General features: G+C 45.1%; 1 protein-coding gene and 1 long non-coding RNA gene across 5 annotated transcripts in view; one reads left to right on the top strand and one right to left on the bottom strand.

The window, feature by feature from the left end:
* LOC145963898 (uncharacterized) overlaps nt 1-16267 on the bottom strand; it is a 76556-nt gene extending 60289 nt beyond the window's left edge. The window contains exon 1 of the long non-coding RNA XR_014436293.1: nt 15958-16267. This is a non-coding gene — a long non-coding RNA (uncharacterized LOC145963898). The remainder of the gene's footprint in view (nt 1-15957) is intronic.
* The window catches only part of Ds (dachsous cadherin-related 1), a 299205-nt gene that overhangs the window by 109139 nt on the left and 163202 nt on the right, over nt 1-26864 (top strand). The window contains exon 1 of one of the 4 annotated variants that reach the window (XM_083086176.1): nt 18262-18382. The exons of 2 other annotated variants lie outside the window; for them this stretch is intronic. The gene's annotated coding sequence lies outside the window, so the exon portion shown is untranslated. Of the gene's footprint in view, nt 1-18261; nt 18383-26864 lie in introns of those variants that run through there. One more of the 4 variants, XM_083086175.1, reaches the window with a different exon arrangement.

Consider the following 26864-nt stretch of genomic DNA (forward strand, 5'->3'; position numbering starts at 1 on the left):
GCGCAAGAAGAAAAGTGCCTTCTGCAGCAAGCAAGGAGGACGTTCCGAGACACAGAGGAAGATAGAGATGACGCAGGAAGGTCTAATTGTGAGACTGGAGGCCCCATTACGGGGCCTGAAATTACAGGGTCGGAATCTCCCCCGACCGCCCGATCCATAGAGTAGTCGCCGTCCTTGCTCGCCCATAGGACGCTTAGTTCTGTTTTCGGGTGCCCCGACGCATTCCGAGAATAGTCCACCTCATTATGAGGTGCTTCCTACATTTTCGAGGCAGCTTCGTATCATTTGTACGGAGGAATCGAGTTAATCCTCGCGCTATCGTCCGATCAATAATAAGGAATGCATCTGCCCGACACCGAACGCGTACGCTAGAAAATATCGCTTCGATGCAACGATTAACTAGCGACCGTATGAATTTCAACTTTTTGAAGCGCATTCCGTCGTAATGATAATTCCATCTTTATAATGCTTTCGGAAAAAAACATTTGTGGAATAAAGAATATTCAGTATACACGCATACAATACAATAAGATATCGAGATAAATTTTTGTACGATCGCTTTTAATTCTAGAAACGATAATAATTTTATCGCTTTTATTTTCTGAGAAAATACGACAGGGAATTTAATATTCTTTCTAATTGATGTAGCTAATGAAATATTTATTCTTTCAAATTTTAATCTTTCTCGAATAATTATTCGCTTATAAATTTATACGATTACTTAATCTTTCAGCAGGATAATATTCACTTAGGTAATCATGCTTATTCTAGAATAGCTCGAAGTTGCATTGACGAACTGTGAAATTGAAAGTGGCAAAAGTTCGCGATAGTTTTGTGCAAAAGCACTTGTCATCGAAGCCGCGACGACGTAGCTGCGACATGCCTGATAGCCGATGGTAATTGAGAATAATAGCGGCGGCCGTTTCGCGTATGTATGCGTATGTCTTTTCATGCATGCAGGTACGTGTGTACATGTAGTGTGTGTGTGTGTGTGTATGGTCAAGTGCATTCACCCCGCGGCAATGCGCGGCTGTATCGCCTCTCGTAGGTCGCTTCCCTCCACCTAATGCTGTGTAAACCTATTTGCTGTAAAATTACTCTGTGGTGGCATCTCTCGCTACCTCGCCTCGAGCTCATCTTGCCTGGCCGTGCGCTCGCTCGCGTGTAGAAACACACGAACGGCGGTGTTGAGAGCGTTCCGCTTTTGAGACGGGCGATTTAAAGACTCCCTCTGTCCTCTTCCCTCTCGTTCTCTTTGTTCTTTCACCTGCGCGTCACCTGTCTTTTTATTCGACGCGCGGCAGAAATTTTTTCCGTGTATGAAACTAATCAAACTGAACGCATCCGCGACTGCGAGCGGTGATTTACGCTCTGCGCTTTTCGAGGCTCTTCGATCGTTTGCTTCTTTAGTATAGTAGATGCATGTCCTACAAGTATATTATATGATCTTGTATATATAAAATGTCATTATGAAATATTCAATGTGAATCTTTTCCAATCTTTTCAACTCATATCTTTCGTTTTAATAACATATTTCGTAATCTATATTAACGTTGATGAAAAAGTGAAACGTAATATATTCGTATTTAATTAAGATATACATATTGCATATTAAACAAACAATAATGCAAAAGCTATGGTGTATCGTGATTACATAAGAAAGATGCCGCAAAATTTTCATGAATATTCCGCCCTCCTGGCTGAAAAAAATTAATTATCTCTCGTGCAACATCTGTCGCGGCGCAAAGTGGATTCGTTCGTAGGCGGCAAAGAAGAAAGATGAATTTGGGAAAAAATGACAGAGACAAACTTACGCGTTATATTAGTCTCGTGTTTGAGATGTATACGTGTGAGTATGTATGTATGTGAGTGGGACTAATTCGGTAAGTCAGCGTCAAGCGAGACGAAACCGCCACCGTAGCTGTAAATCACCGCAAATGCACGGCGCAACAGCGTGTGCCGAACGTGGTCGTGCGCAAAAGCTTCGCGAATGTATTGGTGCGATGCTCGTAGGTACATAAGATACCTTTAAACGTAACATTGACCCGATACAAACCGACGGCAAACATTGCGAATTGATTCGTTCGTCGTGTCGCGCTGTACGCGTCAATTTTCTGCGACTACTGTATTTATCCATCTACTAGCCTTTGTTTAAAATCAATTTTTCCTAAAGGAATAGCGATACGACAGTTAAGCTCAGCTAGTAGTTAATGAACAATCAAATATCCCCTGGCGCAAAAGTACGATGTAGAAAATCTACCGCATAAATTTTGTCGACGCGTTTTCAATCAGTCTTTCTACTTTCATAAACTTGTTTCCCGCTATGTACCACAAGTTGCGAATCGCACCGGTGACGCAACATCCCGACACATACATGCATACATACACGTGACCTGGATTTGTCAAGGTTCCGTCATCACCATCGCGTGACCGGTTCTAAAGGATACAGATGTAGCCGGGTCGACGAGCTTTGTGTCTGGCGATGACCCCGTGTTAGGTGAAGGCCGCAATAACGACAACCACAACGTTCCGAACACTGCGAAGTGTGAACTCGGCATTTTTGCCGCCTGTCCCCGAACCATTCTCGATCTGTCATTGAGCCCGGCCCTACTGGCCGGAGAGAGAGGACTATTAATCAGCCCGTGCCGGTGTGGTCCCTTTAAACAGATTTAAAGGACGATACCGACAAAGGAAAGCTTTTCGAATTTGTTCTCTTTTCGTCCTACCATCTATTCTTAAAGAAGGATTTTTCCCAACGTCGTTCTTACCCGTGCGAAAATATCGTATCTGTCTAAATTGAATTTTATTATTCGCTCCATTATTGATACGCGCAATACAAGTTTGCATTCCTTTTAATATAATTTAATTATTATAATTATTTTTAAAATGTTTTATTATGCTGTGTATGTGTGATTAATGATAAACATTAAATTTTGATCTGAATATTAATTTTTCTGTAAACCCTTTTCTGATATATATATTATAATAGTTTGATGGGTATTTCAAAATTGTATCTGTTGTATTACATTCTATTTTATCGGTCGTATAATTGTCGGAAACTTTTGAGCAAATTGTACGCGGCTGGCGATTGTATGGCATCGTAATTCAAAAGATATATCGTAACGTATTCCAGCGTAATAAGAGCCTCGCCACGAATCCGCCCGCTAAATGTAGATTAAAATCTGCGCTTATACATCGTAGAAATTATACCCGGCGATTATAAACGAGACGTTATTGGATCGCACTTTTCGTAAGCGGGCTTTACGTCCAAGCCCGATAAGAAGCGAGAGCCAATACCGCACCGTCCTCCCCGTGCGTGCCGCATGCGAAAGAGCCGTGCACGCATGTAGGCACACATGCCGCGCGTTCCCTACAGCGGCGAACATAACGGTAAAAGCCGGGGATTCGATTGGTACGCGAGATGCCGACGAGAGTAACGAAGAAGAGAGAAACCGTCGGGCGCGGGAGGCCGGCGCGAGGGACGGAAAGGATAATTACCGGAGAAAAGGGGAAGGGGCTCGAGGAATACAGTAAATGGCGGGAAGCGATACTAGATACGCGCTTGTGAAGAATGGAAACGATAACGACGATCGAGGACCAATAAACTACTGGTTGCGCGCCTCTATCTCGGCTAGAGTCGCGGTGTAATTATTCCGGGGCGGAAAAACAAATAATGTACATCGACAACGGAATCTGCAACGTTACTTTTGCCATGCCGAGCTGGATCCAGGGTCTATTCATCTAATCGGACCGATAATTCGACGAGAGAGCATCCTGGATAACTGGTTTCTAAAAAAATTGCACGCTCCTCTCCCGCAGCCGGCGTGTGCGATGGAGAATCTACTACGTAATCGTGCTCTTAAACAACTGTCATTCGTGTCTAGTATTATCTAAACTTTATACGATGCGAAAAAAACTTTCCGATATATGTGAAAAACAATTTAATTTATCACACATTTTTAGATGGCTGTTGAATTTTTTTCTCGTTTGATATTCTTTGCGTATACGAAAGCGATCGATTTTGAACTACGGTAAAATTTGCGAAAAAACAGTATGAAAATAGTAAAAATTACAAATAACTCTGCCGGATATGCGATTTTGAAGCTAGAAGTCGACGTGACTCGTGAGCATCGTGGCTAACGACACGCCAAAGAAGCCGAGGGCTCATTTCGAGAATCGAAAGAGGCGCTGCGTTAATATTATACGCTGGCATTCGATGTTCATCTACATAAGCAGATGCGCGGTTTATTACATGGGAGATGAAATGGTAGGACGGGAGGCGCGCGCGTGCATGTACGACGGCTCCGCATCACGAGGTATGCGAGCTCTTTCGAAGGTGTCGTAGTTTTGCCAGAAATTGCCCAAGTGTATGGGTAAAGCCGCATTTTTCCCTTGAAAATTAGTCGGTCATTAAATCCATTTGGACTTTTCAATATCTCTTCCATCTCTCTTCCGCACTTTATTTCTTCTTATTTCGAAAGTACCACGCGTGTGACCGTGATTTTACTCAACGTTCCTTCTTCACGCCGTTAAGAACGACAAAGAGACGAACGGAAAGCTTGAAATCTAGCTGAAATCTGATACAATCTCGAGATTAGATGGCCGATAATCTTGGCAAATGGATCTAAATGTTTTATCGACTAGAGGCCCGTTACCTTTCAATCAAATTTGAAGCGGCGGTATAATCTCGCGAAATGAAAGGAACCGGCGTTTGCGGCTTCCGTGTTTTCTATATTCTTAATTTATACGTGTGTACGCTCCATCATTTTTTTTCTCTATCAACGTAACTCAATATTCCTATGAATTACTACGAGTCACCGCTCCTCCCGGGCTGTTCGTGAACGCGTCCGCGCATCCGACGTAATTATTCGCTGAAATGGCGCTTAACTTGCGGGTAATTTCGCGAGGGCCGATCACTTGCGAAACCACCATGTCGCGCGAGGGACACGTCGACGCGCGCTCACGTAAGCGTCATTATCGTCCTGGCCGCTCAATTTCAACGAGTCGGGGGTCCGTTTCGATGGCCTCGGGTTGCGCGGAAAGCAACGGCCGTTTAATATTCGTAACTTTTTATTTTAGTTCCTGCGCGCGCCCGCGTGCACGCAATCGACTTGTAACTCTACGCCTTTACAATCGCGCGGTGACTTCAGTCACCCTGGAGCTCCATCGGAACCTCACCTCACCTCACCGTACCCACACGATCCGATCCGATCGGTATCTCCAATCAGCAGTAGATACGTCGTTCGGTAATGTACATTCACGTGCATGTCGTCTAACGGTACCCCGCGGGAACAAGAATCCCGCGTGGTAGAAGGACGTCAGTGTGTCGATCATGCTGGGATTCGAGATCGTGCGGAGAGGACTGAGAAAGGATTGAATAACACGAATATAGAGTCTCTTCTTTTTATTCTCTTCTTCTCGCTCGGATATCGTCTTCCTTCAGCGTAGCTTTAAAACAATACCTATCGGAAGCCGCCCGTTCATTTTGAATAAGCAATTAAATTTAATTAATTTGCCGGTATTTCTATCGCACATGGACCTAATTAATCAAATTAAAATATTATCAATTGACATTGTATTAATAATGATATCGAATAATAAACATTCGAGTGAAAACTTGTTCGCGGAGCGAGACAATTAAAAACTTTGAAGCAATCTAAATCATCGAATTGGCGGCTGCATTGTTCGCAAGGATGAAAGATGACAGAGTCGGTCTCGTATTTTCGCTCAAACTCTTTCGATAAGAATAGCGTTTCGCGACAACCGGTTCGGCAACGCTCCAACTATGCGATATTCTTTCCGGTAACGAGCAAGAAGGGGGGTAGACGCGCAGCGAGAGCCGGCAAATTAATTTCGTCGTACCGTGAATGTTCGCAGCACGAGCCGTACGCAACCTGGCTAACGAGCTTCCACGAGTTAAAAGTGAGCGCTTCGCGTTGCGGATTAAGATATCGCGCGGATTACTATACGGCGCGGTACGCGCTCGAATGAGAGGGCGAGAGGGAATGGCCGCGCGAGGAAGGGGAACACGAAGGGGGCGGGGGAGGCAAGTCGACGAGAGGGAGCAAGGAAATCCGGAGAGGAGATCTTAATGTACACCAGCGGTGTATTAACATCCCTTAAGAACGGTCGACTAATTGCGCAAAGCCATATAATCCCCAGATTCCGCGTAACAAAGCCACACCGCGGTGGATTATATCAATTAGAGGCTCGCGCGAGTGCGAGAGAGAAGGGAGCGATGCGGGATATAGCGCATACGCGAGAGAGCAAACATTGTACGAGGGAGGAGGGAAGGAGGGGGAGAATTCGCGCCGGTGGTGCGCTCGGAGGCCGTAATGCCGGCGCTTGTACACCTGGTCGTAACGAGTGTTAAGTGTTACGGCTGACTAAGAGGACGAGATGGTAGAATGAGGAAGGATACACGACAGGAAGCTAATTATAATAATCTGTCGGGGCTATAGGGGCCCCGATGAATGACGGCTCCGTGTTCCTTGTAGTTGAGAGAAAATCCGTGGCCGTTTCTTGCGGCGCGCGGCCAGGTAACACACTCGCCACATTCTCTAATCCGTCGACCGTGTTTGGCGCGCATTTATCTCGCTGTATATTCGCAGTTATTCCGCTAATGCCATCTCCGGTCTCGGTTATCGCGAAACGACGGAACCGCCCGCGGGATACGCAGGATGCGTCGAGAGAAACGCGTGCAACACGCACGATCGCGTAGCGGCTTCATCTCGAGAGGTACAAAGATCTACAGTTAGCTTTCGTGATTCGAGTAATTTTTTAATCCTTCGATACTGCGCAAATGTAGCGAAGGATACGACGTAAAATATCGCTAGATATCCGCGTATATGTCGCAAGGACGGACGCGCATTTTATTTTTATTCGATTTGCGCGGAACGAGATCCACGAATGCACTCCGGACGTTTCGGTGGGCGAGCAATCTGCAGCGAGAGCAACCAACGCGCTTTATCTGCAAAGTACGCGAGGAGTCGCAATTATGCGGAGGGACTCTCTCATTCGTCATCCGCGGTGGTGATCGCTTATCAGCGGTCGTTCGTTTCGGTAGCAATATGTCCTACGTGCAGGCGTGCAAGTTGGCGAGCGACCGGTCGGCTACCCAGAACTTCTCGAGGCCGGCCTCGGACGATCGGTGGCTGCATTAACGTCAAACGATCGCGTCGTCGCAAAGAGAAAAACAAAGTAATAATAATCTCGACAACGAGGCGATGTCTGTGCGAATCGAAGGGGGCGGGAGGAAGGATACCGGCGCGAAAGGGCACAAGAGTAACCGGGTGGACTGTCGGGGATCGATGGAAGAAAAAGAAAGAGAAAGAAACGCGATCGGTGTAACGGCGAGAACGTGTCTCCCTCGGCCCGCGTTCACGTTGCACGATTGAACCAATAATGAGTTAAATGCAATTAGGCCTCGCCAATATGCCCTGTCGGTGGGTATGTACGGGCGTGAGAATGAAATATTGTAATTCATTTGGCGCCCGCAGGCTTGGACAGGATGCATTACCCATTCCGCATTGCGCGATAGCGCCCAAAACGCTTCGCAGACTCGGGACCGCAGCGTGGAACGCGCGTATACGAGAAACATTCACCATGCGACGCGCGTGTATTTGTGCGTTACTCGCACCTCTGTATGCGTAAGCGCGAACGAAGGTATGACCTCAGATGGATATCGGTTAATAGCTTTTTTCGGGCGAGGTTTCAGCGAGAGAGACAGAGGGAATGAGAAAAATGAAAGATAGAGAGAAAGAAAGACAGAAAAAAAAAGAGAGAGAGGGAGGGAGGAAGAGAAGCAAAGATACGTGGGGGGTAGAGGGAGAAAGATGGAGCGATACACAAAAGAGACGGAAGGGAAGAGACGCTGCAACGGTTCTAGCTCCTTCTCCCTTCGTCTCTTCTCTCCGTCCGTCTCTCCTTTTTTTCCCCCGCTGTGCCGGCAATGCGGCTCTTATACATGCAACTGCTGTTCCGTAGCGGCAGCGACGACTAGCGACGAGAGGAACCAGGAACTGTTTAACATACGGTAATGGTCGATTCCGCCTTTTTGTTCGTGTCATCCTGTTACACGTGTGATACAGTGACGTAGCGCTGTTGCGCGTTTGTCCTCCGACGATAAGAGCGCGCACGCGCGCAGGCGACGTACGCACCGTGTTTGCCGGCGTGCGTGTATGCGATCGGCCGTATACGCACGCAACGAGGATGCGCCGGGAAGTTAGGATTAGCTCTCTTTTAAGTTAAAGCCCGCGGGGGCTGCTTACCTCTTCCTCTCCTGCGCCATGCCGCGCATCGCCGTAAGATTCCGGGCGAACGTTAAACGTAGAGTGAAACAAGAAACATCTGTTGCCTGTGAATACTAAAATTACGTCGGCGCCATAAAAGCTTCCTTACCGCGGATTTAAATATTCGTGCGAGAAACCCGTTACGGACAAAAGTTTGCCTTCTCGCAATCTTCTTAACGCTCTATTGTTCGCGTTTATTATATTCAGGTATTTGTACGTGTGTAAACGCTATAGTGCGCGTAATTTTTACGATGGTTAATTTATGTACGAGTTGTGTAAAAAAATGCACAAATATTTAAATTAAAACAATGTTTTAAATACGTTTTATCAAAACAGAGTTTCCGTTTTCGCCCAAGATTGAGCGATATTTGCATAGACGATGATGACGCGTTAGCAAATTGATTTATCCTAGTCTTACACGCTCGATTTCTCACGGGTTCGACGCTTCGACGAAATTCCTTTGTACGGCCGTTCCTTTTTAAGGGCCGAACAAAGGAACGATTCCTCGGTGCGTCTGTCACAGTCGGTTTCTCTTCTAGGCGAGCTTGCCTCCTGCCTCTAGGTGGCGTAGAGGTGAGGTAATTAGACGGCTCACCGGCCCGGTTTCCAAAACGAGCTCTGTCCGGTGCGTTTACTAATGAAAGGGAGTGACTAACGACAGATTATTAATATTGCTCGGCGATCTCGATCTCCCATCTAGCACGATATTAAGCATCTCACGCATGAGGCCGGTTTCCTACCACGCAGTCTGTGATATCCGCGGCGCGCGGTACACGATGGCTAATTAGAAGGGTCAGGGGCAAAGAAAACCCTTCGGTAAGATAGACCGTATCGCAAAGAGGAAACGTTACGTCAACCGTTCGCTCATTAGTTGACGTTCGTTGTATCGCGCCACCGATATAATCAGCGATTGCTTTTCTCGTGATTAGGAGAGGTAACTTTTTGGTTTTAACGATTGATTAACATTGGCTCGATATCTAAATAGCTAAAGCATATGATAATGAAGTTACTCGACTCGCTTTATATTAACAATAGCGGCGTTCGACGCGCATCGTGCGCGCCTGAAGCTTACGTTATTATATTAAAATCTTCATCACGCGGCAATATTAAAGCACGCGTTGAACGTCTTGGTGATTAACGATGTCGAACGCTTCCACGAAAGTGGCAAGATAATTGGGCAACGATGACATTAAGGGACTTAGCGCTAAACCTCTCGTTATAATTACTGACTTTCTCGCTCGCTTAACAACAAGAGAAAAGAAGAATAGACACTCGAGTTGCCTGTCTCGCGGAATGAATTAGTCGTCTTCTCTCCATGAGAACGGCCAGGATGGTAAGGACGAGGAGGAGGACTCTTCGTAGAGCGGACTCGCATCGCGCGAGCATCGGCTCATTAATCTCCCGCGGTAATTGCGACCATATTCCGAGGGAGCGTGGTTAAGACTCTCTTCTCGGCTACCTCTTCTCCTTCTCTTCCTCCTTCTCACGCAACTCCTTTTTCCTCTTCATTCTTCTTCGCTTCTTCTTCATCTTCTTCAACGTTCTTCCACGTCATCTGCAGCGAGGGATAAAAAAAAAAGGAAGAGGGGCGAGCGCAGCGGGAAAGAACCTCGATACCTGTCCATCAGCGCCGATCGATTGCCAATAATAGCGCGGTCCCGGGTCCCGATCGCCGATCTTGGGCAAGTTTTTAACGTTTCGGGGTGCTCATCAATTTCCCGCGATGCCTCGCGCTTCGAACGCGCAGCGATAGACGTTGCTTCCGCGCGCGAAATTGCGACGACACGTTTCTCGCTGCGCTCTTTCCGTCTCTTTTTTTTTTCCTTCCCGGCGTCATTGTCCTCCGCTGCCGGCATTGCTCAGCATTTCTTAATTATGCGTTCTCCCTACCACATTTCTCAGGTGACGGTAAATTAATTATGAGCTTGCATATTATTTGAATGACCGTGGTTGCTGCCGCTGTTGCCGCCGGGCCTCTTCCGCTCGCATTTCTTTCTTTCTTCCTCTCGCTCCCTAACCGCCTTGTTCCGATCTTCTGCTTGCGCGGATGCCGCGGTCATCATTAATTATCGGCCGATGTAATGACCCGGACGACCGAACCCACGAGCAGCCGCCATAGCGACTCGATTCGGCGCTCTCGGAGAGGTGTTTCCTTTTAACGATCGTAGCTGTACTTTAGGGACCTGCCTGCGAAACTCGTGCTCGATAATTTTGTTGGACGTATTAAGGGATACGTGGAACGGGCGCATAAACATAAGTACAAGTTATATACGAGGTAATTTCTGGCCCGAACAGTTTTTTGAAATCATAAAGAGCCAAGAGAGCGTACTACTTTGCTCCGCGGTTTCAGAATTTTCTGACGCAAAATCGGTTTAACTATCTTTCTTTCTTATTTCTTATATATCACCGGCAGTTTACGTTTTTAAGCTTTCGCCAAAGTACCGAAATTTAAAGTACCGAATTACCCCGTTCGAATCATTTGTTTTACCGTCCAGAGAGTTGTGCGCGTCGTGCAGTCTCGAACGCGTATAACGACCCAGAGTTACTATTGTTGTCGAGAGAATCCATCGCGTGTGTATGACGTTTAATCGGGTCCTCGCCATCAGTAACGTCGGACGCGTTTCCAGCGGATTATGACACGACGCTGCGCAGCGCCGCGCCGATGGGGTAACGGGTTCCGAATCGGCCGCGCACTCTCGAGGGCCCGGATCCGTAGAGATCGCTCCCGCTACCGATTCACGAGAGATCACGATCGAGGTAACCGGGCGGCGACGGCGATGGCGGTGGCGGTGGCGGTGGCGGCAGCGACGAACGGGGCGCTATACGAGAGAAAGATCCGACAGCACCCTCCCTGTCGAGAATTGCCCCGGGGGCCCCGTGCGCTGCAACGAGAGTGAGTAGAGGCCCGCATCGCGCGCGGCGTGAGGCGTTCCGCACACAACTCAGAGGTTGTTGACATAAACGGTCCCGGACGTACAACGTTTTAATACAAAGTTCTTTACGATCCCCGGGCCCCCCGATGCCGGCCCAACGTGGCGGTGCGCGCGTGCGCTCGCTCGGGCCCCCGCGAGTAAACGGGGCCGGACGGATGGACGGGAAGCGGACAGGGCGGTTTGCCGGTTACGCGGTGGGGCCCGCTCTCAAGATTAGGCCCCGTGGTGCGTATACGCGTCCGCATAAATCCCGGCCCTCCCATAAATTGCGATACGGTAGCATTAAAGTGAAAATAATGTATGAAATTTGCCTTTTGATCATTTTGTCGGCCGGGGGCGCGCGGCTTCCGCTCTCTCGCTCCCGCGCCCTCGGGCCTCTCTTCCCTCCACCCTTCACCCTCTTATCTGCTCGTCGTCGTTATACCTCTCGATCAGACCTGTGCTTATTCACCGATATCCAAATATTCGCGCGAAATAAACCGAGCCAGATATTACGATGTACACGATGTTTCTGCAAATTACATTTTAATTCAATTTCATCCGCTCTCGTATATACACTTTCTCGCGTCTTATTACAAGTGCCATCAATTTTTTCAACGAGCAATTGGTTAATTAAAACATCGATAATGTACAATGGTGCAAAATCGACGTGCTCTTTCCAATTATATTTTACGGTTCGAAAATATAAAGCTGTAAATATAGCGATCCGACACACAGTGTTGCTGTCGCGCGTAACACGCGCCGTCATCAGGGGGACGTATCTGGCGATACGTCGTTGAAGGATGCCCTAATCTCGCATCGGGCCCGCTGGGCGCAGCGTTCGCGGCCGCCGCCGCCGCCGCCACCGCCGCACGTCCAAGGGTCTCATACTCCTTCCGCAGTCCCTCCTCGAGCTCGTGTTCATGAATTGCATGCTCTCGCTAAGGGAACGCGGCCTTCCTAGTAGCCGCTACTTATTTAGCCCTAATTTCTGTCCCGGGGCACCCGCTGAGGTATCGTACCGCGTCGACGTGCGTGCCCCGCGATTACGATGGATGAAGGTCAAACGGGAGCACGCGATAATAAGAATTCCGAAGCCTTTAATCCAATATGCTACCGTGATTTAGCGTTACATTGTTAACGACGATATTGTTAAGGACGAATTTGTAACGTGTTGCACGTAAACGTTAATTCTTAATTATCGTTCCACCTTTTCTCGATGAAAAAATTATGCTGGGAATTTAAACTTAATTGCATACGAGATTATTTCGTGTGTAACGCATCGCGCGCACGCATCGCGGATGTCATTATTATCAGCATTATCGCGGCAACCGTTACTACAAATCTCGAGTTTGTAACTGTACCTGCGGAAAGATAACGAAGCGACTGACTTCCTGGATATCTTTATTACAGCTTCGCGTAAAAAGACAAAAATACCGTCGTAAAGAAATCCATCTCCGTGTATGTACTGAACTCGCTTGGTAGCCGGAAAAAAACAAGACGTGTGAGAGACGTTTCCTCAGAACCTGGCTATCATGGTTCGCTCGCACGACGAACATAACACGCAGCCCCTTGACGATCATCGAAACAGGAATTTGCGAATTCGCAGGTCAGATCTCATCTCTTTCCCGTTATTTTTATAGACTTCAAATGATACAATGTAATCGCGTCATTACGAGTCGAAGTCATTAAAATTAAAATTAGCACTCATCGATGATTTTAGCACATTGTCTTTGTTTAGTAATTTTACATTATTCGCAATTTAACTTTTTTTTATCCAAAATGAGAAGATTTAGCTCGATTATCGAAACATTTTTCGGTCGAAATGTGTGGAGCAGGGAAACTTCTTCCACAATGGCAATTTGTACACGTTTCTTTCATCATATTAACGATTCCAATATTTCAATTATTAAAAAATAATAATAGACTGAAAAATTTATCTCTATTTATGTCGCCATAAAGGTACGTTATACTATTTTTTTTTATAATACTTTATCTCTGTTATCAATTTAAAATTTTGCAATAATCAACGATGCGATGGGTTTAACCGTTTAAAAAAAAGTTTGGAAAAATTACAACGAATTATTTCCGGTATACGTGAAACGTGTAGTATTTATGTAATTTATCGATATGCATTCCAGCTTCGATGTTAACGTGTATTTTTATAGCATTACAATATTGCATTATGTTTGCATTATTTAAATGTACATGCTGAAGGACGCATGTAATACATACATGCGAGCAGTTGACATCCCTCTTTGCATTCCTCCGTCTTGCACGGCCTCTCGCAGACATTTATCTCGCGCGTCGTTTCGGAATTATGCAAAATGCATCGAAATCTGAGCGTACTCGCGGCGAATAGCGCGATCACGCGCATCCGCGCGCTCCGAACGTGCCTCTGAGTTGGCCGTGGCCGTAACTCATCGCAAGTTTGCGCCGGCCGTGCCCTGCGCTTAACTCACGCGCATGTCACTAGTCCGCTGATGTACAACGACTACGTGTCGGCTTTGCTTAGGACGCGATTACGCGCTAATGCGTTTCTCGGCGTTGCATATGTGTACGCCGGCCGTTATCCTCGTCTCACCGCCGCTATGCCACTTGCCAAGCGGCCTGCGGCGACGAGCACAATAATTGACACGTCGAAATTAACGAGATTCTTATCAAAATTCTCGCATGTACGCGAGAAAGACTACGCGCACAGATTATTATCCGAATAAAGTTGTGCGCCGCGAGAGATTGAAGAAATTTTCTCTCCTAAATCTGAAATTTTTTATAAAATGAAATTTACAAATTCTTTTCCGAATCATCGCTTCACGATTATTTTAAAGAAAACGTATCGATTGTAAATGGATGGATTTATTCTTCATTTTTAATTTGATATTGAAATTGGCGATTGAGCTCAAAAGCTTTTGTTATCGATATAAAATTTATTTCCATTTTTGACGAGCAAGAGCCAGAGGAGCTATACTTAAAGAAGTATAAAAATTGCGAGCATAAATCGCAAGATCACGCGCGTACGCGATTCCGCATGTAACAATAAACTTACCGCTTGTAAATTACGCGCGCGCTCTCTCAAGATTCGCGTACTCACGAGCATTTCGCTATCTCGCCGCAGAGATAAAGGGAGATAGAGAGAAAGAAAGCATCCTTCTCGAGGAAGCAAGAGGTAGAGGGAGAGAGGACAACGCGGTGCGGGCTCACGAATCGCCGTAGTTCGCTGTCAGATCGTTAGGGTACTGCTGCATAATTAATAGAAAAGTACAAGCGACAGCGGCAATGCAATCCGTGAACAAAAGTACCCGCGCGAGATGACGGTGGCAGATAATTGTGGCAGGGTACACGGTCGCCTAGGTCGCTCGGAAATTCGAGGCAGGAGGCGCAGCGAGGGAACAGCGAGGGGATAGCGAGAAAGGGGACGAGAGGTGGTTGGGCGCGGAGGTGGCCGAGGAGGAAGAGGGATCGTGAGTGAGGCACGACGCGGAGACGCGGAGACGGCGAATCGCGTATGTTAGGTTCCATACTGTCCGCGGCTGTACGCGCCTGTGTGCGGCTGCGAGTGCGTGACAAATAAATGCCTGCCCGCAGCGAAGCGAACGGGAATTTGCATTCGTACGCATAATGCGGTCGAGCAACCGCATTGCCCGTCTCCTCCCGAGGGATCTTCTTCTTCCTCTCTTCGTCTCCTTCTCTCTCTCGCCTCTCTGTCTCGTTGCGTCGTATTTCTCGATACGAAACGGGAAAATGTCGATGTTTGAAAATTAAAGCGTGTTTTCGTTTTATCCCGAGCGATACCGAGAGAGGAAGCTTACGAGAGAAAGTAACGTAAAAATTTTAAGAGCAGAGTTAAATATGTATGTGTGCGCACACATACGTACGTATGAGCGAAATAACAAATGTGTAGTTGTCGAGTCGGCGAGTGAGAAAAATATATTGGTGCATCGCGATGCGTGTTATAGATCAAGTATTTATATAGCGTTCGTATAACGTGTATAAAGATGTCCGTACCGATTGACGAAGCGGACCTGCGGGCAAACTCGTAATCAAGATCGAACGCTCTCGGAGGATGACAGAAAAAAAAGGGCAACGGGCGCATTAACGCAGCCGGGAGTTAATTGAACCTCCCGCGTCAAAATCGTAAACGTGTCGCTGACGTATCTCGCATAAATAATGGATTATCCCGGGCGCGTTAATCTGTAAAGCGACTGTTACTAAATAAGTACAACATTATTCCGGCAGTCGCGATAAGTATTGCCCGGTCGGTTATAATTCGCCGTATATAATCGGAATAACGCGCGGTAATAACTCACGTACCGCGAGTAATTATTATTGCCGGGTCGCAATTAGTTATTCTCTCTGGGGTGATACTCTGCAACATTTTATTGCTGATTTATTGTTGCTTGCGTGTTAAGGAAACGTATCGCGCGCGGTGCCCCGGCGCTCGTTTCAAATGATCAAAAGCCAGTTCCTTATTAAATAGGATTATTTTTATGAAGTCACCGCATGCGATTTCTCACGCGATGTTATGAACTCGGGTCCCGATGTCATGTCGGTCATTATAATTATCAGAATCGTACGATGTTACAATGTTACATGGTGCATACTAATTAGCGCTTAAAAAGAAATACTTTCGATAAATTTATGTATCGCGTAAGAGGATAACGAGAGCTTTGTGCGTGTAGAGGTATACATATTTAAAATACAAATATCGTATATATTGCGTATTAAAAATTTTCTGATATTAAAAAATTACTCACCCACTGTCACGTATCTGTCGCATACATATTTGTGATTCCATCGATGCTTGTCATTCCAACGATGCTCCAATTTCTGTTCATTTCTCAAAATTTCACAGATTCACTCACATGTATGAATAACTCACAAAAATGTATTCGATTTACGATGGCGTATGTAAATTTAAAAAATACGCGATTAGATATTACACTTTCTGTATATATTTATTTTTGCATATATTCACTTTCGCGAAAAAATCGACGATTTCCGAACCATTGTCAAAAAATCACTCGCGATATTTCAATATATTTAATATTCGTGAAGCGACTATTACACAATTAATTTATCGATGATCGATGAGTAATTACTATTTTATCTCAAATAAAAAATTTTTTTTACAAATGATGGGGAAAAATACATTTCCTTTTACAAAATTTATCATAAAAAAGCTAGAATATAATAATATTAAGATATCTCCATTACAATATAAAAATGTGATTAATAGAGAGAATAAAAATACGTGACATATATATTAGTACACTCCACGAATCAAAAAATATATTGTAGTCTTTGCTACATTTTCCCCGTGCGGAGAGAAATTGCTGTCGTATTATTTCGGAACAAAGACACAGAAGGAATACGTGGCGCGAAGCGTACGTATTAGGGGGAATGTAGGTACGTAGTAGGGGGAAAAAACGTCGCGCACAATTCCCGGAATCGAAGGACGCGAGATCACACTATACACACGCACACACAAACACAGTCGTTCCTTCGCGATCAGTTTACGTCGATCTACCGGACTAGATAGTGTATCGAGTGCGCGCTTCCGAGATATTCCGCTCTATAATAAATTAAACGTGTATATCCGAGTTAAAAAATGTGATGTTAGTAGTTACCTTTCAACCGACGAAAGATTCTGATATCTTAACCGCAATGAACATATCGCTGCATCGTGTCATTGAACATGAAATGACAAGAAACTCGACAAGCAATTAAATCGTGAGCGATTCGCATCTAGTGAGTTTCCGCAGGTATTATTTTTGTGCCCTTTTTCGCGTTACTTATTTTATCGATAACATTAATCCTCCCCCGGCGGATATAAAATCTTATCGTTGAAATAGAAATTGGACATTTATTTTGATTACGATAGAAATGTTGAATTTAAAGAAATTAATATTTGATACCGACGAGTTTGAACGCGCGCGTATAGTTGGACGCTGCGTCTTGAATTTGACTTCAAAAGTTGGCATCCCTGAAAATTCCTAGCGCGTTGCCGAACTGTAACCGTCGCGGCAGTTGAATTTCGGAAGTCGGCGAAAAGTGTCCGAGTGATCGTTGTGATTAAACCTCGCGAATAATAGTGATATCGATATTTGCTCGGTGCATGAATCGCGTATAACGCACACCTGATCGAATTTCCTTCTTCGGCGAAAGCCTTGATGAGTAGCGTGTGAACCTCGTTGGTGTAACGCGTTTTCGCTAGTCGCCAAACGGTCGACATTACGCGTAACTGAATTTCAAAATGTCGGACGTAGTGACGTATCAATCATTTATTCAATAATTAATTATCTCGATTATTTTATCGAGGGAAAGTATCCCGGAATCGAGATTTAGTCGCAGGGAAAATCGCAGTGAAACTTTATTCCTGGAATTGACGACGCGAGAATATACACAAATAAACTTTCTTCGAAAGCACGCATATCGCGAAGCGCCCTACTCGGCAAAAAACAGAAGCCTCGCTGGACGATTGGGAGAGGAGGGGCGAGTTATGTACAAACAAATGACGTCTACCTAGGCAAGTGCGCGTACTTGGATATATTCCGTCAAAGCTTCGTCGAGTGTTATCTCTCTTTATCTTTCGTAGCCCACTCGACGTATAAATCTTACGCATCTGTTAGATATCAAACGGCAGTCGATCACGATAGTGTCGCGAATATGAGGGTGCATTTTTGCATTCATTGTCGAGTGTCTTTCATTCATGTGACTTTTAGAAACGTCGAGAATAAATATCGCACAAAAAAGATGTGGAGGAAGCGCGCATTTCAAGTGTCGCGAGTGATGGTGAATAACGCGATAAACATCTCGAGTCGATCAGCGCGCATAAATATTGTCGGGAGTGCCGAATAAAAGTGTCGGGCGATTATTCCGATTACGCGAATGTCGTGAATATATATCGATGTTCAAAAGTATATTCATTGCGCGTAAAGTGAATTTCGGTAAAAGTATCGCGAGTTGATTTTCGGCATCTATCTTTTCATAATAATAAACGTGCATTTTTCTCGGTAGTGTCGAAAAAAGTACATCGTGCGGTTGTCGAATTTTCGTGAGTGATGATAATTGATTGCCCAATTGACTGATTCAATTGCACGTGCGATGGATCATCGATCATCAAAGGACTTTAAAGATGAATGGATTAGACGACGAGAAAAAACAGGGAGACTATGACTGGTGAGTCTGTAATTAATTAGATATATCATATTTAATCCATATACGAATCAGGTTAGATTAGATATCAATCGGATGATTTACGATCGAATAATAGTAAATATCGATATTTTATGAAAATCTTTATTAATAACATGATAAAAATTATTTCAAAAATGTGTATAATAAAAATTGAATGTATTTTTTCATACATTTTCTACAATTTTTATATTTTTATATTTAATCCATATACGAATCAAGTTAGATCAGATATCAATCGAATGATTTACGATCGAATAATAGTAAATATCGATATTTTATGAAGATCTTTATTAATATCATGATAAAAATTATTTCAAAAATGTGTATAATAAAAATTGAATGTATTTTTTCATACATTTTCTACAATTTTGATATTTTTATATTTAATCCATATACGAATCAAGTTAGATTAGATATCAATCGAATGATTTACGATCGAATAAAAGTAAATATCGATATTTTATGAAGATCTTTATTAATATCATGATAAAAATTATTTCAAAAATATGTATAATAAAAATTAAATGTATTTTTTCATACATTTTCTACAATTTTTATATTTTTATATTTAATCCATATACGAATCAAGTTAGATTAGATATCAATCGAATGATTTACGATCGAATAATAGTAAATATCGATATTTTATGAAGATCTTTATTAATATCGTGATAAAAATTATTCCAAAAATATGTGTATAATAAAAATTAAATGTATTTTTTTCATACATTTTCTACAATTTTTATATTACGTTATTTACATAATATAAGCGTATACCGGTGTTTTAAATATTATATCGTAAAAAAAATACAGAATTAATTTTTATAAAATGCAGTTTAAAAATAAAAAATTATTATTAAATATCAAATACTAGTACTAAGTATGATGAATCCAATCAAATCGATAGTAAACATTAACTTATTCGGAATATAGCGATATACAAACTGGATTGTCACTAGGCATTTTAATAGACATATTTATTATTTATTAAAAATTTATTATTTAAATTATTAAGCGTTGATGTACACAATTTTCCTTTACTTCTCGCTTTAACCCTAATGAAACCCCGCTTTTACCATGCTTTTCACACGCGCGTCTTACCGTTGACCGACAACGCTTGAAAAAACGCCATTAGATTAGCCGCGCGACCATTTCCAATTTTCCGGGCACGTCGACGTCCGTTTGGATGAAATTGCGACATATCGCATATGGCGCAGTCACGGCACTTTCCGATTCTCCACCGAGACGGCCAATCGCCGTGGCTCTGGTGCGATAACCCCGTATGTACCAGTGAGTACGAAGCTACGTCGAAAACGAGAAGGGAGGACTCGATATCGAGAGATAGGGAAGACCCGGAATTCGGACGTCGCCCGGCGACGAGCATGAACCGCGAATCGATCAGAGGATCGTCGTTACGACGGGGAGCCATACTCGTTTGCCGCATCGCGTACGCCGACGAATCTTTACGCGAGTTTTTACGGCTGCTTTCAGATTTCGCTGACATGTCCGGCGCTGGCAGAACGCCAGGAATGTCGCACGAGGGAGAGGGAGCGGGCCCAACGGGCGTGATTCTTTCCCTCCGTCAAATTGCTCGTAAACAGCCCAACGATACGGGCCTTAATGGCTTACGGTTACGGCCGGCTGAACTAGATATTGTTTTCGTCGCTTGTCGATCTCGCGGACGTATTTTCCTTGCGTGGGATACTTTCTGTTTTTTTTTTTTTCACAAGATACACGGCATCGTGACACAATTGAGGTTTTTATACAAAAGTAATTTGTCAGAGAGAGAAAGAGCGATTCTTTTCTCTGAAACGCTCGCTTTCGCTATATTATTCGCGTTTTCTTTTTCGATTTTCGGCCGAGTCGACGACTACGAAATGGAAGCACGCATCGCGATAGAGAGAGGACATTCGGACATTCGGCGGGTCGAAATAAAAGAGAAAGGTGAGAGATCGGTCCGCGTGGGGCGTTGAATGGAACGACTCACTTACGGTGAAACGTGGAATTCCAGAGATAAGGGGGGGCGGCCGGAGAGTGCCGGGATATTTCAATTTCGTGCCGCTTATCTCGCGGCTGTTGACTTACCGAAAAAGTGTCGCCTTAACATAATTACCGACAAACGACTCGCGATGGATGAGGCCGTCCTTCTCGAGATTAACTCGGAACGAAACTTGAGCAGCGCGGCGATATACCCGATCGCGACGAAAATCTCTCGAAAACACCGTCGGTCGCCCGTACAAATCGTCGTACATCCGTTCGCCTTCGCCATCGATAAATTACAACTTACTCTTGGTTCGTCCGGTTGCGCTCGTTAAAATGCCGACTGATTATTTCTACGCTCTTGTACGCTCTTTCTTAGCTTTGCGCGTTTGTTTGCGCTTGGACGGTGGCGGCCGATAAAACGCATCTCGAGATTGATTTGTCATCTTTATGGCAAATTAATGATAATGAGCCACTTGCTTCCCGCAGGAAATGGAATTAAACGATTCGAATTTCGGCGTAATAATTAATTCGATACGAGCTTCCAAACAGCTATCCTTGCCGCCGCTATCTGTGAAATGTGTACGTTATTATCGAACGTCATTTTTTTTCTCTCGCTATTAACGGTAATGTAGGTCTAAGATGCGGCGTGTCGTTAAATTAGACGGTCGACTTTCTCTCCTTCGAAGGGACACGGATTTGAAGACGGAGCGGCAGAGCGGGAAATCATTAGAGCGCGTTCCTCACATTTCTGGAATTTACGATTTACCATTTCTCTCGAAATTTTCCGCTAGGTAAATCCCCGTCTTGCCGGCGAACTCCCTTATCTTTGCAGATACTGCCGCATTAACGGACGCACTTTGGTGTCCCCTTTGGTTTCGCCCTGGCGTTTCACGTTCGCGCCGCCGCGCATACCGGCACTACCCGTTTTTATGGATCCTCGATGAGAGCGTAAATTAGAAGAACGGGGAGAGAAGACGCCGCGCCTGCCCGAGAGAGAAAGAGAGAGAGAGAGAGAAACTCGTGGTTGGCGTGTAGGCGCGAGGAAGCAAAGGTGAAAATAGCCGAGGTAGTTAGCGACCAGGTGTTACTTGGCTTTCAGGCAAAGACATTGCACTGCCGAGAAAGAAGCTGTTCGCTGTTGCAAGCATCGGCTTTATATCGGTTCCCGATGGCGGTCGTTACACGTACCGAATCTACGATATACGCGCTAAACGCACTAAAAGTCCAGTAACGCTAAACGCTATTAATTAAACCTCCGTCGTCCCCGGTGGCGGCGGCTGATATCGCGTCGGCTTTTCTCTAGTTTCCTCGTGTCGGCGCTAATCTCGACGTTTCTTTGTTCACGCGGGGACCCGGGGGGACCAGCGTAGGTCGATCGTAAAAGCGGTCGAGTCGTAAAAGCGCGAGTGCGCCACGTCGGCGACGACGACGCATTCGCGGAATCGCGTCCAACCCGGTCCAGCATTAAGATTTAACCCGAGATTAGAGCGTCGTATAACGCGGCCCCGATATCTCCGTCGACGGCGACAACTTTAAAATTTACCCATTTAATTCAAGTCAGTTATTTTCGCGAAATGTGAGAGACGCATCGATGCTTCTTGTTGCTCGCCGTGATCCTTAATTGGGATCGGCGCCGGGTCGATACACGAGACTTTCCGTGGCGAGCAGATAATGTTTAACGCTTGTCGGAGCAAAGGATACATTTTTGTGCATGTAGGTACACGCGTATAGATTTTCTGCCACGTTGCAATTTACACGATTATCAGATAATGTAAGAGTAATTATTATTGTTGTAAGTTTTAATCCGCGCCGCAAAGCACACATGCTTCGATCCGTCTTCCTCGAACTCTCTCTCCCGTATGCTAATATTAACAAACTCTCGCCGGTGCTCGTTAACCGAGTAAATACTATAAAAGCCGTAAACGTCTTTGTAGACGGCGCCGAGAGGATCTTTCGGCCACGACAATCAGAGTTCGCTCACGTTCACCGCCTAAATCCACACGGAGAAACCGCGTTATTTATCGAGACGTACGCGCGTTGTCCGAATGTCAATCGGTCCCGCGTGCGTTGCATTGCGTTGCGTTGCGTGCGTTGCGTTTGCGAGCCCTGCGTCGTGTCGCGTAAATCGACGGAAACGCGGCAGCTCGTATCGACCATGAAGCGAACACGATGAAAGACGAGGGGATCGGATCGAAGCTGCGGCGCACGGTCGGCATTCGTCATGTTTACAGGAGTCGGGATAACTTCAAATATTTGGGCTTTTAGATGTGTTTGGACAGAAAAGACAGAGGCCGCTTGCTGAAATGGCAAAGCCCTCTCCTCGCGAGGCTCCGTCCGGTTCTTCTTACGTACGGAAACATAAAACGGCCGGATCCACGTCGACCCTTGAACCTTTGTCGCGATCTCGCGTTTACTCGGCCACTCATCAAGTAATCTCGATTCCTTTCCTCGATTCCTTTCCTCGATCGTAGTCGAAGCGAATATCGCGTGCTGCACGGGAATTTTCCTCTCTAAACAGATGCCTTTCCAGCCTTCCACGCGCGCGTTAATTAGCGTTATCCGGACAAGGCGTATTCATTAATTTCGTGACAAATGGACCGGTTGATAAGCCGCATACCGCGCTTAATTAATCCCCGACGTACTTATCTACTATGAATTTTCCGCCGCTCGTTACGCTCCATCATTTCATTAATAAACGCATTCGCTTAGAAGGGGAGGATATCGGCGACGTCGATGGCCGATGAACGAACGTTCCACAGATGTTCCTGCCGAGGAACAAATTAAATCGCGCGCGAGTCTCCCGCGAGCCTTGAGCAACGTTCATCGCCGTCATCATCATCATCATCATCATCTTCGTCGTCATCGTCATATTTACGTAATTGTCATGCCGCTACTTGGCGTTCCAAGAAAAAAAAGAAGACGGTCATCGCGTCGCGCAACATCGCCCGCTATTATACGTTTCCTCGTTTTCCGCCCCACTCCTCCTTCTTATTTTATTCGAGCTCATCGTCGTTCTCTTACCGCCAGTTACCGGTGCTTCCATCATTCTCCAGAAGGGCCACGCCTGCCCCTCCTTCGATCCTATCTCGCGCCCTTCCCCCTTTTTCTTACGTATCCCTCCCGTGGCTTCGGGTATCCTCCCCTCGTTTAATTATCTTTGCGCTGATTGGTAGCAAAGAATTTCGCGTCGGGTAATTTTTTCGATCCTTTCTCTCACCCTCCGTCCTTCATCGCGTCCTCTTTATCTCCTCGTCTGCCTGTTTTTTTTCCTTCCATCTTCGTGTCTTCGCGGTCGTTTCCCTCATCGCGCGCATACCGCATTTCGCCGCATACACGCGTACAACGCGATCTCTATTACGTTAATATTTAATCACCGGCGGAAATTTGTAAGATCTCATGATAGATAAGCCGGTCGTTTTAAAAATGCCAATCGCAGAACGAAAGATAAATTTTGCGTCGACTCTTTTTACTCCTTCTTAGCGCCCAATCTTTACGTAATAATCTCGGATAATCAGCCGCTCGAATTATATAAGATCAGTATGACGTAAATAGTGACATAATTTTTACCAACGTAAAGCAATTAGCCGATACGATGCTATACCGGACGTATCGGGAAAGAGCGTATCAATTATGATCCACGATTCATTGCACCGCGGATTTATCTTAATCGGCACCGAGACTATGAACTCGGCGTCCAGCCCGCCGAGGAACATAATGCGGATAATAGTTGGGTATAAACTGTTGGAGCGGTTAGTAAACCGTTGCTAGTTGCACGGTATTATGCGGCTCGAAAGTGTCGAATCCCTCTCGCTCTCACACTCTTGCATTCGAGACAGGAGTGGCCGGGTAAAAAGTTATCCGTGTAATCGCATAATTAAGGCTTTACGGTTATTGGCGTCTCAATTATTTTTAGTCAGTCGGAAAGCAGATACGAGACGAGCAGCGCGTGCTTTGTAAAAGATTCTAAGAAACTGTCGGCGTCATTAAGTCTCGTTAAAAAGTACAATTACAGCGCGCGAGGTGTTTCCTCGACACGGATCCTTGCCTATTTAAATCGCGAGACTCGTGCGAAATTGAGATCGATTCGGTGTGAACTACGACGTAGTCTCGCTTAGAGGTAACGGAACGTTGGGAACGAAGATGGATCGGAGATCCAGCGGTGCTTTCCATATGGTGCGAGTTGAGATACGAGTTTCGAGGAGTAGACGCGGCCGCGAAAAATGCATATTAATTTCACCATTAAGCGATCGGCGCTTATCATACGCACGTACACACGAAGACGTATCAAGCCTCAAGAAACGAGCCGGAGAGAGCCGACTCGTAACGGGATCCCCGGGATGAGATAACGCGAGCATGCGGCTAAGAGTGACATACCGCATCGTATTACAACAGTTATCGTTAATTAATGAGGAACTGCGGCGCCTCGGCGATCGAACTCTTCTCATTATCGCCCCCGGCGGCAACGCCAGCGTCCTCAAGTTTCTCCAGTTATTTCAGAATTACGCGAAGAATGCGATTTTAATAAAGCGCAAAATTGGTGGGATCGAGAAAAAAAACTTTCTTTCTCAAAAAACATGTTTATAAATCGGAATTAAAGTCGCGCTCGCATAGGAATCAATGAAATCGAGGTATCGGCGATCGATTTGACATATCCGCGTTTACATCGCGCGACATCGTGACGGTACAACGATCGGGCACTAATGAAGCTTAGTATTCCCATAGAGGATTCTCTTAATGGTCGGTCGCTTCGCGCGCTATCGGTGTACGCCGTATTACAACCGGCGATAGAGTTGCGCTATGCTGAACTAGCGTGTACGATATTAGTTTGTTGCTAATGAAACGCCGGCCGTTTATTACATCGCCGCGCATCGTCCTCCCTTTTGCCGCCGTATTCGATCGTCTCTCTCTTTCTCTTTCGCCACCCTATGTATACACGCTCTCGCGAGATCGGCGTGCGGCATAAATAGTAGCATAACTCGTGGGAGCATACCACGAGTCAATTAGTTAATCCTGGCACGGCACAAAGACGGTGCTTCATAAACGACGACGGCTAACGCTACCAGAACGCCGGCGATTTACATTGGTCATTGCTAATGACGCTCGCACCACCGTCGCTATCGTGCATAATAGTTTGTTAGTCGCCACTATGTTATAGTCGCACTGTATAACTAGCAGTTGTACGACGCCGAATGGCGAGAATATTATCCCCGATGATGCGTTCACGCTCTTTGGCGCTGCCAGAGGGGATAATCCCAGATTTTGCGACATTACAATGATTCCGATGCGAGGAAAGCGGCGATAACGACGAATTACAAATAAATCAATGCTCGTCGCGATGAGGAAGATTAGCTGTTACATCGAGGCGGCACGTTCTCGCGCATCGCCATCGAATTCATTGCCTCCATTCGACGTGCCGCGATCTTTGCATTTCTCGCATCCGCACTCGTTCGAGCGTGACAATGATTGTGAACAAAGTGTTCTTTTTCTCTTTATTCGTCTTTTTTTAATAGTTTATCAGAAATAGTAAAACTGTTCTTTCTCTTTTTCCCTTCTTCATAATTTTATCGTTACGACGATGCTCGTAGCATCATCATCGTAATCAACATGCTTATCTTTTCGCTTATCCTGTACTTTAGAATTGCTATCGTATAAAAAACAATTCAGGAAGAAGATCGTTTGGGCATACCAAAGTAATCCTTGCTCGTTAATCAAAAAGTAGCGTAATAATTAATAATACTTGGCAGAGTAGAATGTTATTGTGGAAAAGTCGCGGAAAAATTTGATTTTAAAACGCAGTATATCGCTTTGGTATTGCTTATCAGACTGATGTACTATATAATGTTATATATGTAGTCGACATGTATATCTATATATTAAAATTACACCTGCCACTATCAATCATAAAGTTGTTTCACATACGTAACAGACATGCATATTTTATTGCATATTATCGATAGAGATCACAATTGGAAGCATTTTGAAGAAATTATAAATAATATTATAGATGCTCAGTATTGCACATAACTACATATTGTTTTGCGATATTGGCGGAACAATAAAACTTCTTTGTTCACACAAATTCGTATCATGTATTATACGAAAGGGAAAGCTGCAAGCGGACTAGTTGTATATTCCTTAATATCTGATTCGAGGACTTATTATACGGATCGCTCCAGTTGCACCTGGTCTCACCTGGTACGCAGATACTCGCGTCCGATAACTATGAATGCGATAGGTGTAATTAATACCTGAGGCGCGGCAAATAAAGGAATAGGGAGCATGATTTATATCGGCGTAGATATCGGAGGAAGCAAACTTGGCGCGAAAAATGCGCCTTCGATGGAACGCGAGTAGTGGTTAATAATTGTTTTCTAACGTGGTAGTGCGATCGCGAGGGGAAATGTGATATTTAATTTGTCGACGGACAGGAAATCGCAGGTGTGCGGGGGCGGTTATTATAAAACAAACACATGGACGATTC

This window comes from Camponotus vicinus, unplaced genomic scaffold, assembly GCF_025532165.1.
Source record: "Camponotus vicinus isolate PSW18456_S1 unplaced genomic scaffold, iyCamVici1.0 SCAF_13, whole genome shotgun sequence".
In the NCBI taxonomy this organism is placed as follows: domain Eukaryota; kingdom Metazoa; phylum Arthropoda; class Insecta; order Hymenoptera; family Formicidae; genus Camponotus; species Camponotus vicinus.